General features: G+C 32.5%; 1 protein-coding gene across 1 annotated transcript in view; it reads right to left on the bottom strand.

The window, feature by feature from the left end:
- Window positions 1–20594, bottom strand: part of ERBB4 (erb-b2 receptor tyrosine kinase 4) — a 1108236-nt gene that overhangs the window by 229185 nt on the left and 858457 nt on the right. The window lies entirely within an intron of this gene.

Below are 20594 nucleotides of genomic sequence, written 5' to 3'. Positions count from 1 at the left end.
ATATGTAAATAGTATTAAAAAGGGATTAGGAAGAAATTGGAGATTTTTATTCTTAAAATGTTTCTCTAATATATTGTTAGCTAATGTATAATTTTGAAACTGATCACTTTTTGTTTTCTAAGATAAATTTTTGCTTGCTTGAAAAGTAATGTTTATGGTCTTAACTTCTTGTTCTAGAGTAGAGTAGTATCTATGAGCTTTCTGTAGTCAGAGCCCTGAAATATATTAATTTCATATGCCATAGCAAGTCGTTCAGAGTAAAACACATAGGTGTTGACTATGAAGTCATGATAGATATCAAAACTAAAAAATAACTCCCTGAATGCTCATGCTTTCCATAGTAAAGTGTTTTATATTTATTTTCCTATTTATAGAAGAACCTACTCTATACAGCTACCCTCCTTCAGAAAAAAAAAAAAATTACTTGTTCTTGAAAGGTAAACTTTTGCTCAAAGACAGATGGAAATAACGAAAGCAGATGATCCTAAATAGAATTTTTAAATTTTAAAGAGCTCTGGGAAAAAATCTGGGTAACTTCTTCTATAAATTAAGTCATGTCTTTTAAACATTATAACTGTTATATTATTGTCATATAAAACTGCAAAGAAACCTTAAAATGTAGTTCATCCTAAAGGTTGTTTCCTGACAGCTCAAAGTCCGACAGCATACTGAAATGTTGCTATAATTCAACTAGATTTTCCTAAATGGAATTTTCTAAAGACTTAAAAATCTATGCTGAGAAAACTTAACTAAAGTACGGAAAGAAACTCATAATTGTGATGTGTTTTGGTGTGTGTAAGATCACATTTTTGGTATGCCAGTTATATGTATTTCAGAAAATATTTTAGTTTTCAACCCAAGGCATAATTTTCAGCTCAACTGCCTAACACATCCCTGAAAAGCCACTACTATGAAAAGAACTGTATTTTTGTTTCCTGAGCCCAATTTTTTATTGCAAAGGATTTATGTATGATTGAGAATAGTCCCCAGTATTTTTTTAATTGTGGATTTGAACTAAACTCTAAACTTCCTCTGCTTATCTATTTTTCAAAAGAATAAATGGTATGTATTTATGACAATATTTGTCAATGTCACTGTAAATTAAAAGAAAATTCTTTTTTTTTTCATTTTAAGAATGATCACTTCCAATAGAACAAAACAAGATCCCTGACTCTATTTTTTTTTCATCTAATTTGGATGGATATCAGTTATCATATCATTACTACTTAGTTTAGTCATGGCAATGAAAATAAAACATTCAAAAACTCAATAGACAGTAATTTCTATGATTTTTCTAGTTAGCTTTTAGTTTTGATAGTTTCCCTCAGCAGTTCCTTGGTTGACTTGCATTCCTCTAGCTTCTTTCTTCTTTTACCACTCTACAGGAATGATAAAGGTACAACCAACCTGAAGAAATAAAGAACTAGAGTTTCTGCACCTAAAACTAATAAATAAATGATTTTTTGGACATTTTAAGAGGCCAAACTCTTCTTATTCCAGAGAAAGTTACTCTTGAAAAAGAACATCAACCACAAGGAAGCAACCAATTAAATTGAAAAGGGACAATGTTCTATAAGAAAACTTGCTTGCTCTCTTTAATGAGTGAATATCATGATAAAAGGTACTGATCTTGATTAAGAAGACTTAATATTCACAAAACCAGACATGAAATGAAACCCTGGCCTGGACTCTAGCATGGACAAGCCAACTGTACAGAAATTTTTTAGATAACTTGAGAAATTAGAATATGGATTAGATAGTAGACGAAATAAAAATGTGTTGGCATGTAAAGACGTGGACCAGAAATTGAAAAGCCTGAGTTACAAAACAGTAGGATTTAATCAGAAAAAAGTTCATATACACATACACATATATGTGTGTAAAAAGATCTGGAAGAATGTACAATAAGACACTATGACTCTAGTGTTCTTATTTTTGTATTTTTACTTTTGGGCATTCTCTAATATTCTACAATATATTTATTTTCCCTTTGAAATAAAAGTTAATTAAATTTAAGAAAAATACAGAAAAAATAAATCATTGTCTAAAAGCTTAGTTTTACAATAATGGCCTTGTTTTCTTTCTTTATTTTCTTTTTGAATGTTTACTTTGCATCTTTTCAATTAAGAATTCATTTTGCTATTCCCTGTCCACTTTTATGATCTAAGTGCTTCTGCAGATATTTTCTATTCATTATAGGTTAATGTGTCTGAGACATTTAATTACCACTATGTTTCTTATAATTAACATTATGTTTTATAAGACCACTCTAATCTGAAGTTACACTACTTACACATTTCCTACGCCCCCTGCAGTTTTGATGATTCCTAGATATTTGTAGGTGTAGGATAGATGTCCATTTTTTTTTTTTTCCTGAGAGTTAATGTTTCACTCTTTATGAGGATCCTTTGGATAAAAGGGATATAGCTACTTAAGTTGCTTTTTTAAATTACTGTATATCCCTCCTAGGTCTCATGCTGACTATTTCCAACTAGGCTATATTCCTGAAAGAGTGTGTTCCTCTTATATGTTAGTCAGAGTAGCCTCCAAGAGGCTGAAATGTGACACTATTAATGAAATCAAAACCAAGAGACCTCGAGTACTCTGTAATCCCTTATCTGTAACAGGATTATTATTTGTTTCCTATCTTTTACCTGTCCATTAAAAATCGCTGGGATCCCCTAAAGTATACAAGATAGGACATGACAAGTGATAAGTGCAAGCTTTTTCTAAAAGGATGCTATCAAGTGATTTTTATCTTATTCTGTGATTTAGAAATAGTATAATGAAACTGATATTGTCTACTCATAGAAACTGATATAATAAGGGTTCTGAATCACAAATGAGCTTGACTAATTTATATAAAAGCATGTAACTTGGTTTTCACAATTTCATTCAGAAGTTCAGAGACAACACAGTGCATTATACTCTACTGCCTTGAATGCAGTTACCTATTTTAAACAGTTATATATAGAAGAGTAGTGTCTTCCCAAACCATACTACTCATATAATAAGATGTATTCTTATTATTCATTACTCTGTTGACCCATGCTTTTCCTCACTGGAGAATATAAAATGTGAGAGAATCATGGAAGCTGATTTTACAAACATCCAAATATTTTCTTTCATTGATCTGTTCCCTTCCAGATAACAGATGACAAATAAAATATAGTAAAGTCAATATAATTTATGATTAAAACTCAAATGGTTTTAAAACAATTCCATTATACCAGTTTTCATTTAATGTCAAGGGCAGGCTATTCTACAAAAAATATGCAGTGGTATTTTCTTTAAAATTGTAAATGGTAAAACTGGTAGTTTGACTAATATAGTCACCAAATCTAAATCTATAGGATTCCTTTATATGAATTTCACCAAATAAAATGATTTTAAATTTGTAATATAGGTATATTTTTCTTCATTTCTTAAATACAGAATAATTTTCGGTTACAGATAAAGGAATCAATCAGCAGCCCTATAACACACTGACAGCATAGTTTGTAACTCACGGTATTGACTTTAAATCAGAGACCTCCATTTTTAGAAGCTTCTAAAGTAAATAGTTTGAAGATGGGTCATCAGAAGTTGCTGGATCAGACTTAGGGCTGCTTCACTGCTTATCTATGGGCACTAAAGGTTAAGCTGATTTTTTAAAAATTTACACAGAAGTAAAAACAAACAAGAAAAGCTGCAGGCTAGTCAGATAATTTTAACCAGACATTTTTGTATAAGAAAGTTTAAATAAAATTATAAAATAGTGCCTCTAACATTATTATTTTGTGTTTACCTTCAAATCTGCATGCTTTTTCCTTATAGTGCTGTATCATGCTGGAAAGATGTTTTCACATCAGACCAGTCAGAGCTTCAATTATGTTGTGCCTCCACTGGTTGTGAGCAGTGCCTCTATCAGATGACTCAGCTGAGATACACATAAGTACACGCTTCATGTAAGGCAATGAAAAATAAGTATAGCAGGAGCCAGCTAATCTTTCTTGGATTCCTGAGATCTGATACACTTGCCTCTAGATCCTGCCTAGTAGTATTTTTAAATCAAATACCTTTAAGCACTGGCAAATCATATGCCTCCTGTAGGCCAGGACAGTCTCAGTTTGTACCACTGTTAAGTACCAGTAGAACCCAATTCACTCTCAAAAGTGCCCTGTGAGCAATAAATCAAATGTTTATCCTTAAATAAACACTTAGCCCAAGTTAGAGAATCTAGGATACCTTAAGATAACAAGTCTTTACATATATATGTATAAATAAACAAACAAATACATACACATTCATACAGGACTACCTAAGTATTAACAAGTTTCACTTCCTGGCAAGGTAAATTAATTACTGCCTGTAATAAACCTATATATAACATAAATGGATGTTTCCTAAATTAGAGTCAGATGTGATGATTCTCTGTAATCTTATATTTTCTTTTAAAAATATAACTAGATAACATTGGCTATAATCTTGTACCCTATCTTCCCTCTGAAAATGTTACACTGACCATCAGACAAAAGCATGACTATATCATGAACCAGAGGTTAAATGTATCCTCAGTAATATACTTCACGTTTCCTAATTTGCTCTTGCTATAAGAAAAATGTAGTTGATCAAAAACATTTTGACACTTTAGTGAAAAAATTCTTAGAATCAGTTGCCAACTGAGATAAATAATGCAACTTTGCAAACAGGGACATTTTCAATATTATATTAATTATGTAAGTAAGCAGTTTAAACATAGCAAAAGTGCTGTCCAAATAAGAGGAAAACAAGGTTTGACTGCCATTAGGTACTCATGAGTTTTATGGCACATACAGTGTCACAAAAAAATTCACTTCATTTTCAATGGGAAATAATCTAATTGAAATGAAAATGTCAAAGACTTTCTATCCTGATATAGAAATATCCCCTTTCATAGAGGTAAACCAGAGATTTATTTGGTCTTATATACTACACTTAAGTTCAAATAATTTAAATAGATTGACTATGGACTTTTGATTCTAATAATACTTGTATAATTTTAATTAAAATTTTCTTTTTACATATACTGCATATTTTCACAATAACTATGCAATGTTGAGCTTATAACCTCCGTTTTAAAAATAAAGAAATAGACTCAGAAAAGTTAAGATACTTAGACAAGGTCAAACATAAATAGTAATGCTAACATTTTACATCTTGTAATCTCAAGTCCATCAGTTTTTCAGCTATATATGTTGTCTTTCTAAAGATGATTCATTACAATTTTTTTAGGGTAGATAAATACAATTCATTAGATTTTTCTTTAATACCTAAAACCTATAGTAGAGAATACAAAATAAATTTATTCAGGGGTTCTCATAAACTCTTTGATTTTGTATTTAGTTATATCTTAATATTGTAATTCTCATCAGACTATCATTTTAGCTGAATTGTTATGTTCACTGTGATTTAAGTCTATTAAATCTTTTATGCTCTTATTGAAGTTTATAAGTGATCTTATACTTCACTGAGTTTCATTTTATTTTTTCAGTGAGAAAACAGTTAAGAGGATTTGGGGGGCTTAAAAAAACACTGGATTTCCTTTAAGAAAAGCAAAATTAAGCAGTATCTGTCATTCTAGTGATAGTCCCTACTGCATTGTTACTCTGTTCAGTCTTCCCCAAAGCGGCTCAGATTTGAAACAAGAGACCCTGAAACACTAGGAAATATTGAAATTCCCCAGAAGACATTTTAAGGGTTACTGACTAGGGCAAGGAGAGCCACATTCATGTTTTTTTTTTTCCCTCGTGAAAACTGCTTATTCTGACCCAGAATTCCACCTGCTCTATAAATATGACACATCTTTTCTTTTTGAGCAAATGAAAGTGATGTGGGTCAGACTCCGAGGTAGACATCAGTTGACAGTTACAGGTTTTATCTGATGAGACCTAGAGTATTACAGTATGTCTCTCTCCTTTGATTAGGATTCACAATTTCTCTATTATACCTTAACTATGACCAGAAGTGTTGAGTGCTGAAGCAAATGAATCAAAACATACTGCCCCTCTTCCTAACTAAATTTAAATATTTCTTGACTTGTCTTCATGTGTTTAAATAAATATTTTTTCCCCAATATTTTTTCAATATGAAAATGTTACATATTATTCAATAACACAGTGTTACGAAGTATTTCAGAAGAGATATTACCATTAAACGAATATGTAAATATCATTTGGATTATTTTATGTCTAGAATTAGCTCTGAGAAAAATTTCTAATAGTTTCATGGTAATTCCTTCCTTCTATTTATAAGTAATATTTACACCTATCTACGGGTTTTGTTTGTTTGCCACAATTTTAGGGAAAGCATACAAACCTGTACATTTGATTTTTGAGGCAACTATTCTCATGATTAAATACACCATCCTGAAGATACAAATAATCCACCTATGAATTTTACACTTATGAATTTTTTTCTGCTTTACTGAGGTATAATTGACAAATACCTATGAATTTCTACAAATGAAATATTGAAAGGGAATTAGATAAGGAAGAAATTCTCTGTTAACAGATCTTTGTAAGAGCTCAGATGAATTTTTAGTCCTCATACTTGTGTGTGTGTGTGTGTGTGTGTGTGTGTATGTGTGGTTTATACCTATTATACAACATCATTAATGTTTATATTAGTAGAACACTTTTAACATCATCTTTATAGATTGAATATATAAGTATGTTTAATGAAACAGAAAATTGTAAATATTTAATTACAAAATATATAATCCACTAAGTACTACTCCATTCTATTACCCATTCATTACACAGATGGTAATCTGAAGCAATATGCCAAAGGATTAAAAAATTGAAGATAAAAATCTGAAAATTTCAGTTGTGACCTACCAAAATTGTTCAGCATGCTAAGAATTAATTAGTTTCACAATAGAGCAGAAAATATTACATAAATACTTCTCTATGAAGTAAAGTGGGGGAGGAATAAATCATTACAGGCACTATTCTCTGCTCTCCTATGTTAAAAATTTTCTTCACCTCAAAATCTCCATTCATTCTAATCACTGTAATCTCACATATCTATGTTACTAACAGGTATTATAGACTATGGCAAATTGCATTTACCTTTATCTATCAAGTCATTACATCACACATTTGTGTCATGTTTACTGGGTACAATTACATAATACAGATTCAAGCAGTCCCATTTTGAGAGGATTCACAAACTAATTTTTTAAGTAATAGTTTTTTTATTTTACATACAAATACGTATATAAAGCATCTTTGATTTCTTTTAGTATGCTTTTAAGGCACTCCAATCCTTGCCTTAGACTAAAAACTTTTTTTTTTTATGAAATGCTTACACAAAGGCAGTAAGAAAGTGTCCTTCTTGAAAGAAAGAAAAAAAAAAAACTCCTTTTCATTCAGATGATATGTTTTCTATTTATTTTGCCCTGCTGGTACCCTTATTTCCCTCTGAGGGCACTTCCAAGTGTTAATGGGGAGTTGGATGAAATGAGAAGGGAGGAGACTTTGAGAAGAGGTACAGCTGCAGGGAAAATGTCAGGATTTTGGACATCCATGTGGGGTCACTGAACATTTCTTCCAGGATTAAAAAACAAAAGTGACTTTTACCAGGTGTTTTATATGTCTTATGTCAAATAATTCTTCTGACATGATTATTTATGGATGATGAATCTGAGGTAGGTTATATAACTTGCCCCAGGTCATAAGCATTCTAAGTGGAGAGTCAAGATTTGAATCTTGGCATGGTTTCCTCTAAAATCTTTTTTGCTTCCATCAACATATGACTATAAGAGTATATTAGGGGGGCTTCCCTAGTGGCGCAGTGGTTGAGAGTCCGCCTGCCGATGCAGGGGACACGGGTTCGTGCCCTGGTCTGGGAAGATCCCACATGCCGCGGAGCGGCTGGGCCCGTGAGCCATGGCCGCTGAGCCTGCGCGTCCGGAGCCTGGGCTCCGCAACGGGAGAGGCCACAACAGTGAGAGGCCCGCGTACGGCCAAAAAAAAAAAAAAAAAGAGTGATTACTCTCCTAATATACTAGATAAATAGGCCATGAAATGAAGATATTTTCAAGACTGGTTAGCTATTTTAATAGTGCTTATTGGTGGCAGTGACGGACATAGTAGGGAAGCACAGAGGCTGAGGCAGAAAAGTATTTCCAACAGCAGAAATGATTCAGTGTATAAACCTGATGGTGTAGACAGACAAAGGAAGAGTCAAAGATGGCTAGGCTCCCGTGCCTGCGTGAGTGGAAGGCTGATGACTCCATTCATGGACTTGAGAAATCAGGAGAAAGATATTCAGAAGGAGAAGCGCTGATTCTTTGGGGTCTATGGAATTGAGGTGCAGAACAATATACAGGTATATTGTTATCTTTTCACTATGCCTTCAAATTTCTGTGTCTCCTTGTTCCTCCTCTAATATCAAGACTTACACCTGTGTTGATTTTAATAGCTTCTCATTTTTAATTGAAGAGAGCCATGGATAACATAATGTCATTTCCTTTAAATTTTTCCAATACTTTCTTTTTTCTCTGGGAATGCTAGAAATGCAAAAGAAGAAAAAGCTTGGTTCAAGGGCTTTTTTTCATTTCTGTTTTCTTTCCTCCCCCTTTCCCTTTGTTTTCCTAAGGAACTGTTATTTTTCAGTTTGATTTCTTTCATTAAGTTGAAGTCTGCTGTATCAATCTATTTTTGTTCTGACCTTTTGAGACCATTCATTTTTAAGTGTAACAAAACTCTAAAATAGTTAATATACTTAGAAATCTTATTTGTACTATTGTACATGGAGCTGCTCTTCACATTGGGTAACATGCTGAAACCCTGTGCCTTTTTAAGTCTATATAGATCTTTGTTAATTTTGAGTCCTAATGACATCCCCTTTATGGAGAATTTAAAGTTTGGCATTAAATATTAAACTTAAAGAAAGTTCTGTAATTGAAAAAGATAGCTAAACATAATGATTCTGAAAGAGGCCATTTCATACTTTTTATTTTTTGATTTGGTAATTTTCATAGGAACAACCTTATGTTCATATATAAAGGGCTAAGTGCTAATAAACGGCCTCAATTTTATTGCCATCTCTGTCATCCAATTCATTCCATTTTGCTATCATATTTACAAGAGTATCTCCCCTTAGCACTATGTGTCTCTTTTATACACTCCCAAACTAAACTTAATTTAGTTGTTTATAATTATTCTCTCTCAGATTCTTTTCTATTTCTAGGTAAATTATAAGCCCTGTAAGGTTAGGGACTATGTATTTACCTACATCAGCCTTGACTGAACACTCTTATTAGGGGTGGGGTGGGGAGGTGCCCTACACATCTACAAGTAACACTAAGTAGAAGCTTGTAAAGCTTCTTCAAGAATGTAGTTTCTGAGTTGTGGAATTTAAATATGTTGTAATGGACAGCCTATTCATTGCCATCCATTTTCAAATAGTGATAAAATTCAAAAGTACTAAAATGTTTTCATAATTTACGAACCTCAAGCAAATATTGTACTGGAAAATCAATAAAGAGAACATGAAGAAAACAGAGCTCTTCATTAGCATTTAACTTGGCAAAACATGAATATCCAATTTTTCTAATTCCTGGGCCCATAGCAGATTGGAAGTAACCCAAAGGAAAAAAAAATGATAGGGTGAAGCTGTTTCTGTCTATCTCTTTTAAAATACTCTGCAGAGGACTCAGAGAAAAGACAAACAAACCCTCCTTGCAGAGACTCTTGGTGACGGCGCTCCACTTTAACTAATAGAGTGGATAGCTTTTATATCCTAAGGGGAGGTCTATTGTGACCAAAACCACAAGAACACATTTTAGAGCATCTAACAATGTTTAACAATATAACTCCTTTTTGAACTTATATAAATGCCCAATCCCTAATTAGAACACATTTCTAATTATGGGGAAACCCATTTTTTTCTCAAGCAATTGCTTAGAAGATGTTATGATTCTGCAGATGTTCTGAATACAGATTTAGAGCCACCAGATAACATAAACAAAGAAAAAAAAAATCAAACCTAAGTCAATTCAAATAACATTGAAATAATATAATAGCAAGACAACTTTACACTTTGCCTGAAACCATTTCATTTACATGCAAAAGAAATCATTCCTACTAAGGAAAAAAAAATCCACATCTACATGAACCAGATTCTCTTCCTTCCCAGCTAGAATATTAATTTTTCAATATGTTGTCTATTATTTTTTTATTATTGAAATTATGTACACTATTAACATTAGGCTATATTTGATAGTATATACTGTTTTAGGCATCCAGGGATGAATATTTTAAAATCTGTTTCTCTTGTAAATGATCATGAAGGAAATCTAAAAGCAGTACGAAGTTGACTATTAATTCCTTTTAAATGTCTTGACTGACGCATATCTACAAAATTTCTTCTTCTCAGTCTTTTAATTTTTCAGATTACATATCTTTATTTTTCCATGTGGGAAATTATCTAAGCAAATGGATCACCTTTACTTATAATCATGCCACCTGAGTTAATGCAAAATTTCAGTTTTTCTTAGGGCAAATAGAAGAACAAGAGATAGCAGTTAATAGGCCTTAACTTCACTACCCAGCAGTGAGTTGGTGACTGGAAAACATTATCTCTTTGGGACCACTGATATATTAGTACTTTAGTTTTTTGGCAAAATAGTCAAAAACAAACAAAACATCTAATTTACAATCTATTTTTAAAAATTTACAACAGTAAATTTAGGATGATATGCAACAGTCACCAACCTGTAACATTCATTCTAGTTATTCTTTTTTATCAGGTAATGATGTCTTAGTAATTAAAAGAGAGCAAGAGGTAGAGAGAGAGAGAGGGAGGGAAAATAAAGGGAGAGGCCCTTTGAAGAAATCTAGAGTTAGTATTTTTTTTAAAAGGTTTAGGCATTGCTAGAACTAAGTTAATTTTTAAGTTTTACTAAATTATTTCAAAACTATATAGGATCAGAGTCATCTTATGAATTTTTAAACCATTAAAGATCCATTTATGTATATCTGTCCATCTAGGATTACTTAAAACCAATTTTTAAAAAATCAACAAACTTTGAAAGAAGGTTAATTAAGCTTATTTATCCATCAAGTCCTCTCTATAACATGATTGATGACACCATAAAGAAAGCAATACATTCATTAGAAGAAATTTTTAAATCAGGCAGTCCTTGGCAACTTTTGGTGAAATCTTTCAGCCATATTTTGATGGGATTCATCTAATTTTAGATAGGTATAAAAAATTATGATATCAAATTATATATAAATATAAATGAGACTGTAACTCAAATGTTTTCTAACTCAAATATTTGTAGTTTTATAATTTTTAATATATTGTCTATTTGATCTTTTGAATAATGATTAGCAAAATGAATGATAAATTGAGTATTTTCCATGTATTTTAATTTATGCCTAGCTAAACATATTTTTTATAATGCCAGATATACATATATATGTTATTTTATAATTTGTGAAAGACACAAATTTGGAACAATCTATCTTTCAATATAGGATTGGTGGTACATTAATGGTAGGGAAAACAATGCAACCGTAAAAAGAAGCTATTGATCTGGAAGGCTGTTCATAATGTACTATTAAGTTAGTAAGGTAAGTTGCTGAATAACGTGTGGTGTTCCCATATCTGTAAATAAATGAAACCCTTTGTTATTATATGTATGTATTAGTATATGAGTAAATGTGTAGAAGGATAAACATACATATATACACACATATCTCTATATTTAATACACTGAGCATGTTTTACTTTTGTAATTTTAAATATCATTTTTAAATATATTGAAGATAATAATTAATCTTTAAAAAACAGGAAGAAGAAAAGAAAAAGAAATACCTAAATCCCAGCTAGTTTGCTCTAACCATCAGGATGGTGAATTCTACCTTTACTGGCTTTAGATTTAAGAGAGGCACGTGGCACAAATTGCCAAGACAAGAACCATGGTTTGAGGATAAATTTAGTTACATCAATACAATCAGATGCAAATATATTTTATTTGTAAGGGATTGTTCCTTACAACATAATTCCTTTCTTAAGAGCATTTCAAGGACACTGAAATAGGAAAAAATATTCCTGATTTCCTGATATACAAATGTTCTCTACCTGCACCATTGCACACAAAAAATTGCTGATGTTTGTGATAATGGTGTAATTTGGAGTAATTGTTATATATCAGCATTTTGCAATTATCACTACAGGTATTGAAATCTGTTAATTTCTCAGAACACACACAGGGTGCTGTTAGATTCTGATTAAATATTTAACAGTCTTCTAATTTAACGAGTCCGGAGTCATTGATAGCAAACCACAACCTGTTATTTTCCATACAAAAATAAAAAAGGGTGACCTTCAGTTGGATACACATAGAGTAACACATTGCAAATTATTGATGATCTGTGACTTAGCACCAGAATATTTTAAATGCAAAAATTAGCACAGTTTATATTTGAATTTTAAAATCTCAGACCATTACTCCCTTCACACATACTAAAACATACTCTTCCTCCTTCTTGGTAAGATGGCTTCATCTAAAACTTCAGAGAAAATACAGAACATTAAACAGAAACTCCCTCAGCCTTTATCTATTCATCTATCTGAATCTTCTCTACCCTCTTTTTCTCTCTCCTGATAAAATGATGACAGGTGTCTTTTTGTCTGCAAGTCTAATCCTTTCACATTTCCTTTGCTCCCTAATTCTTCTAGATTTTTCAGGAAATTCCTATAATTGATGATCTCTCTCTCCTGTGTCTCTACCCTTTCATTCTCTATAAGGCCTTCCAAAACAGACTCAAATTTCATCTATCTTCAATATACCCTTCTCTTGATATTATTCCCTCTCCAACTATTTCCCTAACTCTCCTTTTCTTCAAGTGTAAATTTCTCAAAATACATCAACACTAGTTCTCTGTATTTCACACTTCCTATTCATTTTTATTCCACCTGTATATTCCATAGCTGCACATTAAATTTCCTACTTAACATCACTTGGATCTACTGAAATCACCCCAAATTCAACCCATCCAAAAATACATTCATCAGTTTATTGCCGCCACACTGTGCCATTAACATATAAGTTAATGTTACCAACATCCATCCAACTTTCCAAGTCAGAAACCTAGTAATAATTATGAAGTTTCTTCACTTAATTACTTCATATCTAGTTAGTTATCAAGCCCTGTAAAAAATTTTAAATTCTAAATATTTGCTGAGTCGTCTCACTTCTTTCCATCTTTATCCAACTTCCTGACTTCCAATTCCCTGCTTATTCACATCCCATAGCTTCAACCTCCCACTCCCATTCATTGTAATATTTATGGCACTACCTCCAGAACTTTTATTTCAAGTACACTATTTTCAGGCTAGCAGCTTCCCTTTTTTTTAGTTCACCTAGGCTGTTATCTCTACTTCAACAATATTTGATAATATTGGGAACTTCAGGCCATTGACCCTAATGTGTTTTCATTGTACATTCAGCGTCCCTTATGTGCCGACTTCCCTCATTACTCAACTTAATTTTTATGACCTTTGCTATTATCATTTCTTTTTCATATAGCCTTAATTCATTGGTCTCTACCTCCTGGCTCTAGTAGATACCTGGCAAAACTCCAATCCTGGGTAAACACAAATTTCCAAGTACCCATGCCTACATGATGTAAACAATCATAACATGGCTGAATAAAACACGGCAAAGGGATCATTCTAATTTATACTGTACATCTAGTATGAGCTCCTTCTATCTTTGGTGGACTATCAAATCTTCTCTTTCTTAAAAATTCCAATATTGCCTCCCCTACGCTAATCTAAAATGATGGCCTCATCTTACATTTCATTTAAAAAGATGATAGGTTGTGAACTGCCCCATCTTCTTACCAGCAAATCCACTGTCTACCTGCCTATTTGCCTATAATCTCTAAATTCCTTCCAGTTACACTGGATGCACAGTTCCTGCTCCTTTCTATGGCCAACTTCTCCACTTGCATACTGAATTCCATCCCTTCTGATAACTAAAGAAAATTTTGCCTGCAGTTGTTCATTATCTCCTGAAATATTTTTTTGAATCATTCCCATCATCTTACAAATGTTATAATGTTTCCCAACTTAAGAAAAATAAATAAAAAAAAACTTTATCTTGATTTCATATTCTCTATTTGCAGCAAACACCTTTTGAAAGCTTTCTCTGTACAAGTTGTCTCTATTTCTGTCTCCCAGCCTCTTCTTGAGCCATTTCAAGTCAATCCATTTTGTTGCCACCACTCCAATGGAAACTGCTTTAATCTTTTCAAGTTTCACCCATAACCTCCATCTTGTCAGATAAGATGGCCAATACTTCTTCTCTATCAGTATTAGTCTTAGTCTCACTGCCCTTCACCTAGTAACTTTCTTCACTTGGCTTCCAGAATTCATTTTTTTCCTGGTTTTCCTCCTACCCTCAATTTCTCTCTCTTAATCTCCTTTGTTATATTATATCCTTCTCCACTCTTCTGTCCCTTAAATGATGGAATATCCTAAGGCTCATTGCTAAGTTTTCATTTCCATCCGCACAGTCTGCCTGTGCAATCTCATCCAATGTTATGGATTTAAATATTACTGATGATTCAGACCCCTCTCTTGAGCTCCAGAGTGTTACAACTATCTGCCCATTCAAAATCTTCACTCAGATTTCAAGTAAGCATCTCAAGCTTATCACACTCCAAACAGAATTTTTTATTTTCCCCATAAAATTTGTTCCACTTCTTCTTGAGTCTTTGTCTCAGTTTATGACATCACCTCTCACCCAGTTAACTCAGATAAAAAACCCAGGTGTCATCTGTAATATTTTTCTATTTTACCATTCCAACATCATCCAATCCATTTACAATTTTCCTCATAGTAAATAAAAATGCAAATAATTATAAAATGATATTAAATATTTTATATCTTTTACTGCACTGTAAATTTTATATTATGGATTGTGTTAATTTTTTTTTCATTCTCTCCTCAGTGCTTGATGTGTAGTAATTATAATGAATATTTACTGGCTGGTTATTGTTAAGTAGCATATATAGAAGAGTGGGTTTTTTTCTTGTTTTATCATTTCAAAAAACAAATAAAATATGGTATGTTTGATTGTATCAACAGTGGGAAGACTTTTTCTTAGCAGAAATCACATTTACCTTATCAAACAGAATCAAATGATACACAATCTGGGGATTCATGCTCTACATTTTGTACTCATTACGACTTTCAATCAACTTTGCCCCATCCCACAAATCTTACAGTATAAACTAGAGAGGAAAATCTAAAGAAAAAGCCTGCCAAAGCCCAGCACTATATTGTCTGTTATTTTATTGCTGAGTGTCCATAAAGCTTGGATTCTTATTTCCACCTTTGGTAAGTGAGTCTGGGGGTGGCAGCATTAATGGAATTAGTGTCAGGTCTGATGGAAGCAGTTCTCATATGGAACCACAGAACTTTTACCAAATCCATACAGAATTTATAAATAACTGCCACTATAGAAAGGATTAAAAAAAATTCACCTATGTTTATTCATAAATGTCTTAGATTTGTCACTAATGTATTAATATATAAAAAAGTAAAAATATATTTATATTATGTTACCATCCTACATGAGTATATGCTTAGAACATGGGAAATATTGATATATTCTCACCAAGCAGTGCCAGGTATATTGTTAGACTAAAATATGCTGTGTGAGGACAAGCATCATAAAATGCTATACATCGGAGGAAGGCTCAATAGGTAAAAGTCAGGACTAAAGGAAAGACCACTTGGGAACCAATCTAGTAGAAAGAAGGAAATGTGGTTTTTAGAATCAATCACACACAGTTGAGCTCAAATCTTTGCGCTTCCACTTACCAGCCAAGTGATTTTTTGTAAATTGCTTAATTACTCTGAACCTGTTTCATTTGTTAAATGATAATGGTGATAACTATTTTATATCATGAAAGCTAAATGTGATAGTGTAGTGCACCTGATAGACATATATTAGAATTTTTTTTTTTAAAAGGATGGCAAAAAACAAGCTCTAAGTCTGAGATTTTGGAAAAAGCAACGCTATTCTAAGAAAGAAATAAGAACTGTTGTTTTGATTTGTCCGTTGTTCCTTTCTTTCTTATTGCATAGAACAATGGTGGCATTTACTCTGGGATTTGAACTTGGGATTTGAACACTAGGATTTGGGATCCAGAGGTTCAAGAAACAAAGAACTTTGGAAATAGATTTTGCTTTTTTCATTAAAAAAATCGGTGTTGTTTTTTTCCCTTCAACAAGTAAACTTTTTATGGTAAGGGGTTTTGTTATTGCTGTTTTATTTTTAATTCTCCTAAAAGTAACTATAATTATTCCATAAATGACTCAAGCATATGGAATGCTTTACTCTGGGCAGAGGAACAGAATGCTATGAAAACTGCAATGGCTACAGGCATTTGGTGTTTATTAGAGGTGGGTTTCCCTTTCCTGATCATTCTTTCGTTGGTTATGAGTTACTGTGAAATTACTAAAATGAAATTATATCATTTTTGGTTTGAGGGGCGATGGTAGCAAAGAATGAAATCACTGTGAGGAATTTCATTGGTAAATCAAACTGCTGTTAATTAGCTCCCACCTACATACATAGTATAAAAAATAATTGTATGTTTATGAAAGAATAATTAGGGAATGTGCTGAGGTTAATAAGAAAAAATCATGAAGAGAGCAATTTAAGTTAATATCTACATATCACTTTATGTAACCACATCACAGAAGGGGGTCCCAGTTAATTAGATTCCTTTAATTGAATAGGAAATGTAAAAAAAGAAAAGATACTTAGGGTTTAAATCCAATGTATGCCTGAGTTATATGGGAGAATAATTTTGACTCTTTTCTGAATAGACATATATATATATATGTCAGGCATAAAAATAGAAACTTTGACCTATACCTAAGAAATGTTTCTGCTTAAGTATTGTTCATTTATGACATAAAAATTGAAACAATATTTTAATAGAAATATTGGCTACAAAATGCAATGTTAAGAGAGTCTTTGCAATATAATTCCATGTCTCGGAGTGATTTTCAATTTAAAAAGTAGACAATACTCAGAATTCTGAATGCAGACCCAGATGATCATATTTTAGTCTTCTCTTGTAGAAGTTTATAAGATCTGTGGGCAAATATAAATCTACAGACATATGCAATGGGTACAGGAAAACAGATGTTTCTCCTTGGCTCTGTCTGACTCATCCCATCTGCAACCTATCAAAGATGGTAAAATAAATACCCTTTCGTGAACATGAAAAACCGTTCCCTCCATCATTCTTATTGTGCTCAAAACTGTTACCAAAATATTCATAGAAAAAAGGCCTACTATCTCTCCATCTAGATATCACATTCTAGAATCAAATTCTGTGACCTCCAAGGTGAGGAGGTAAGAAAAAAAATTAGTTTCTGTTTATATTAAATTTTTATTCTATCCCTTTAAATATCTATCATAAATTCTATTTATATAACTGCATAGATGAGTGTGTGATGAAAGGTTTTCATTGGTAAGAGTATCCCAAGTTTTATGATAACAGCTCTAGAGTAGCGTTGTGCAACAGATATCTAATGCAAGCAAATGGTTATTTAAAATATTCTAGTAGACGTATTCTTAAGAGATAAAATTAATTATGATAAAATTTTATTTAACCCATATGTCCAAAATTATTAGCATTTCAACATGTAATCAATGCAAAATTTTAATGAGATATTTTACATTCCTTTCTTCATACAATTCTTTAAAATCTGGTGTACATTTTACAATTACAGCACATCTCAATTTGTTTTAACCATATTTAAAGTGCTCAATGAGCACATGTGGCTTATGGTTACCATATTGAACGGGGCAGGTCTAGAGCACTCTTGGGGAAGACTCACCCATCTGACAAATAAATGGAAAGTCAATAAACTTGGAGTTAACATCAGGGCAGTTTGATCCTAATTATACTATGAGTTACTGTTCACAAATGGAGTATTGAACACCTGGAGCCAATGTGTACATTGAGACCTTACCGTATAGAAAATAATTATACAAAAGAACCCTGGTTTTAAATGTACAAAAGAACGCTGGTTTTAGTTCTAAGACAATACTTTAATTGCTTGCTTTTGGCTCTTTTTCAGACAAGCAAGCAATAAATTATTTGAAAGTAGCAAGACAAATTTCTCCCAGACTTAAAGGTGTTCTTATATGGCAAAGTTGCATAGGACACAGAAAATAAAATTCTTTTCTTGCAGGACAAGAAGAAATAAGAAAGGGAGCACTGAAAGTGCTATGGTAGTAAAGTAGGCAGAATTCAAAGATGGCCCACAGGATTCCAGCCTGTAGTGTATAAACATACATTCACTCAGTTATTCAATCAAATACTATTCTGGGTGTGCTATAAAAGGATTTTGCAGATGTAATTAAGGTCCCAAATTACTTGACCTTAAGGCTGGGAGACAATCAGGTGGGCCTGATCTAATCAAGGTGCCTTTGAATTTGGGTCTAGAGGTCACCGAGGTAAAAATTAAAAGATTCAATAATGAGAAAACTGGCACACTGTTGCTATCTTTGAAGATGGAACAGGCTGCATGACAAGGAATGCCCAAGGCAAAGAATAAGCAATGAAACAAGAGCCACAGTCCTATAACTGCAAGGACCCAGATTCTGCCAACCACCTGAGTAAACCTGGAAAAGGACTCCAACCTCTGGGTGAGAACATAGCCTAGACAGCACCTTTATTTCAGCCTGGTGACATCCTAAGGAGAGAACCCAGCCATGTCTATACTTTTTTTTTAACATCTTTATTGGAGTATAATTGCTTTACAGTGGTGTGTTAGTTTCTGCTTTATAACAGTGAACCAGCTATACATATACATATATCCCCATATCTCCTCCCTCTTGTGTCTCCCTCCCACCCTCCCTATCCCACCCTCCCTATCCCACCCCTCTAAGTGGTCACAGAGCACCGAGCTGATCTCCCTGTGCTATGCAGCTGCTTCCCACTAGCTATCTATATTATATTTGGTAGTGAATATATGTCCATACCACTCTCTCACTTCATCCCAGCTTACCCTTCCCCCTCTCCATGTCCTCAAGTCCATTCTCTACATCTGGGTCTTTATTTCTGTCTTACCCCTAGGTTCTTCAGAACCTTTTGTTTTTTTGTATTCCATATATATGTGTTAGCATACAGTATTTGTTTTCCTCTTTCTGACTTACTTCACTCTATAACAGTCTCTAGGTCCATCCACCTCACTACCCTCAGAATGGGAGAAATATTTGCAAACGAAGCAACTGACAAAGGATTAATCTCCAAAATATACAAGCAGCTCATGCAGCTCAATATCAAAAAAACAAACAACCCAATCCAAAAACGGACAGAAGACCTAAATAGACATGCCTGTACTTTTACCTATAGAACTGTGTTTTTGTTTGTATTTCTGTTTTTAAGCTGCTAAGTTTATGGTAATTTTTTATATGGTAATAAAAAAACTTATATAGCAGTTGAACAATTCATTCACTTTACCTAACCACAAAGTTTTTTTTCTAATCCTTACCATTTTAGTTATCAAATATATAATCCACATTTACAATATTTTGAATTTCAAAGTAGGTTTTGAGGGCAAACTCTGATAGTTTTAGATGCTAAATTCACTAATATTTTCACACTGGAGAAGTTTAATACATTCACTGTTCTATAATTATTCTGATGTTTTTTCTATAAAACACTGAAATAATTTCACACATACTAAGCATGATTTTAAGGATTAAATACCAGGAGTAGGTAAATGATCAAAGATATATGCTATATGTGGTAACTCTCATCATTCTATAGTATATTAAATTCCAAGATATTCAAACAATAGTATTTGGGTGCTGACTAGATGAGAAGGCATTACCTTAGGACTTCCAAAAATTTACTGATAACTTTTGTGTCAGATGTTAGTAAGGGACCAGGTCAGATGCCATTTTTTACAATATATACAAACATATATATATATATATATATATATATATATATATATGTATAAATAAAACTAGTTGTTTAACATATTTACATCTTAGTCATTTGAAAACATGAAATAATTTTTCTTTATTAGGAATTACTTGTTCATTTTGCCATATCTCTTACTTTTTCACTTCCTTTGTACCTTGTCAATGTATCTCTATATATACCATCTACAGAAATGTTTGTAATGGGTTTATACTTTTAGTTGGTTGCAATTTAGACAGCTCTTAGTCTGAAAGATATTAGAAATAAAATATTATGAAATAAAATTTAATATTCTAGTCTACTAAAATCCCGAATAAAAATCCTGAGTGATATCGATGACATATTTATACCTCTAAATTGTACTCTATAAGAAAACAATGCCAGGGGTTGAATATTGGAAAAACACATGCAAAGTACTTTTAAAACTGTAAATATCTGTCTAAAGAAAGGAGCCGAGGCTTCAGGAATATCTTTCATTTAATTGCTTCCATTTTTAATAAAACACATTGGATTGTCAGTAACGAATTTCAGTGAAGCTTGAGATATTTTGAGATAACTGACTGAAGGCAGTCCTGACATCATTCCAGT

The sequence above is a fragment of the Delphinus delphis genome, chromosome 7, assembly GCF_949987515.2.
Source record: "Delphinus delphis chromosome 7, mDelDel1.2, whole genome shotgun sequence".
Taxonomy (NCBI): Eukaryota; Metazoa; Chordata; class Mammalia; order Artiodactyla; family Delphinidae; genus Delphinus; species Delphinus delphis.
The sequence above is the reverse complement of the archived record's forward strand: the minus strand, read 5'-3'. Positions and strand labels throughout refer to the sequence as shown.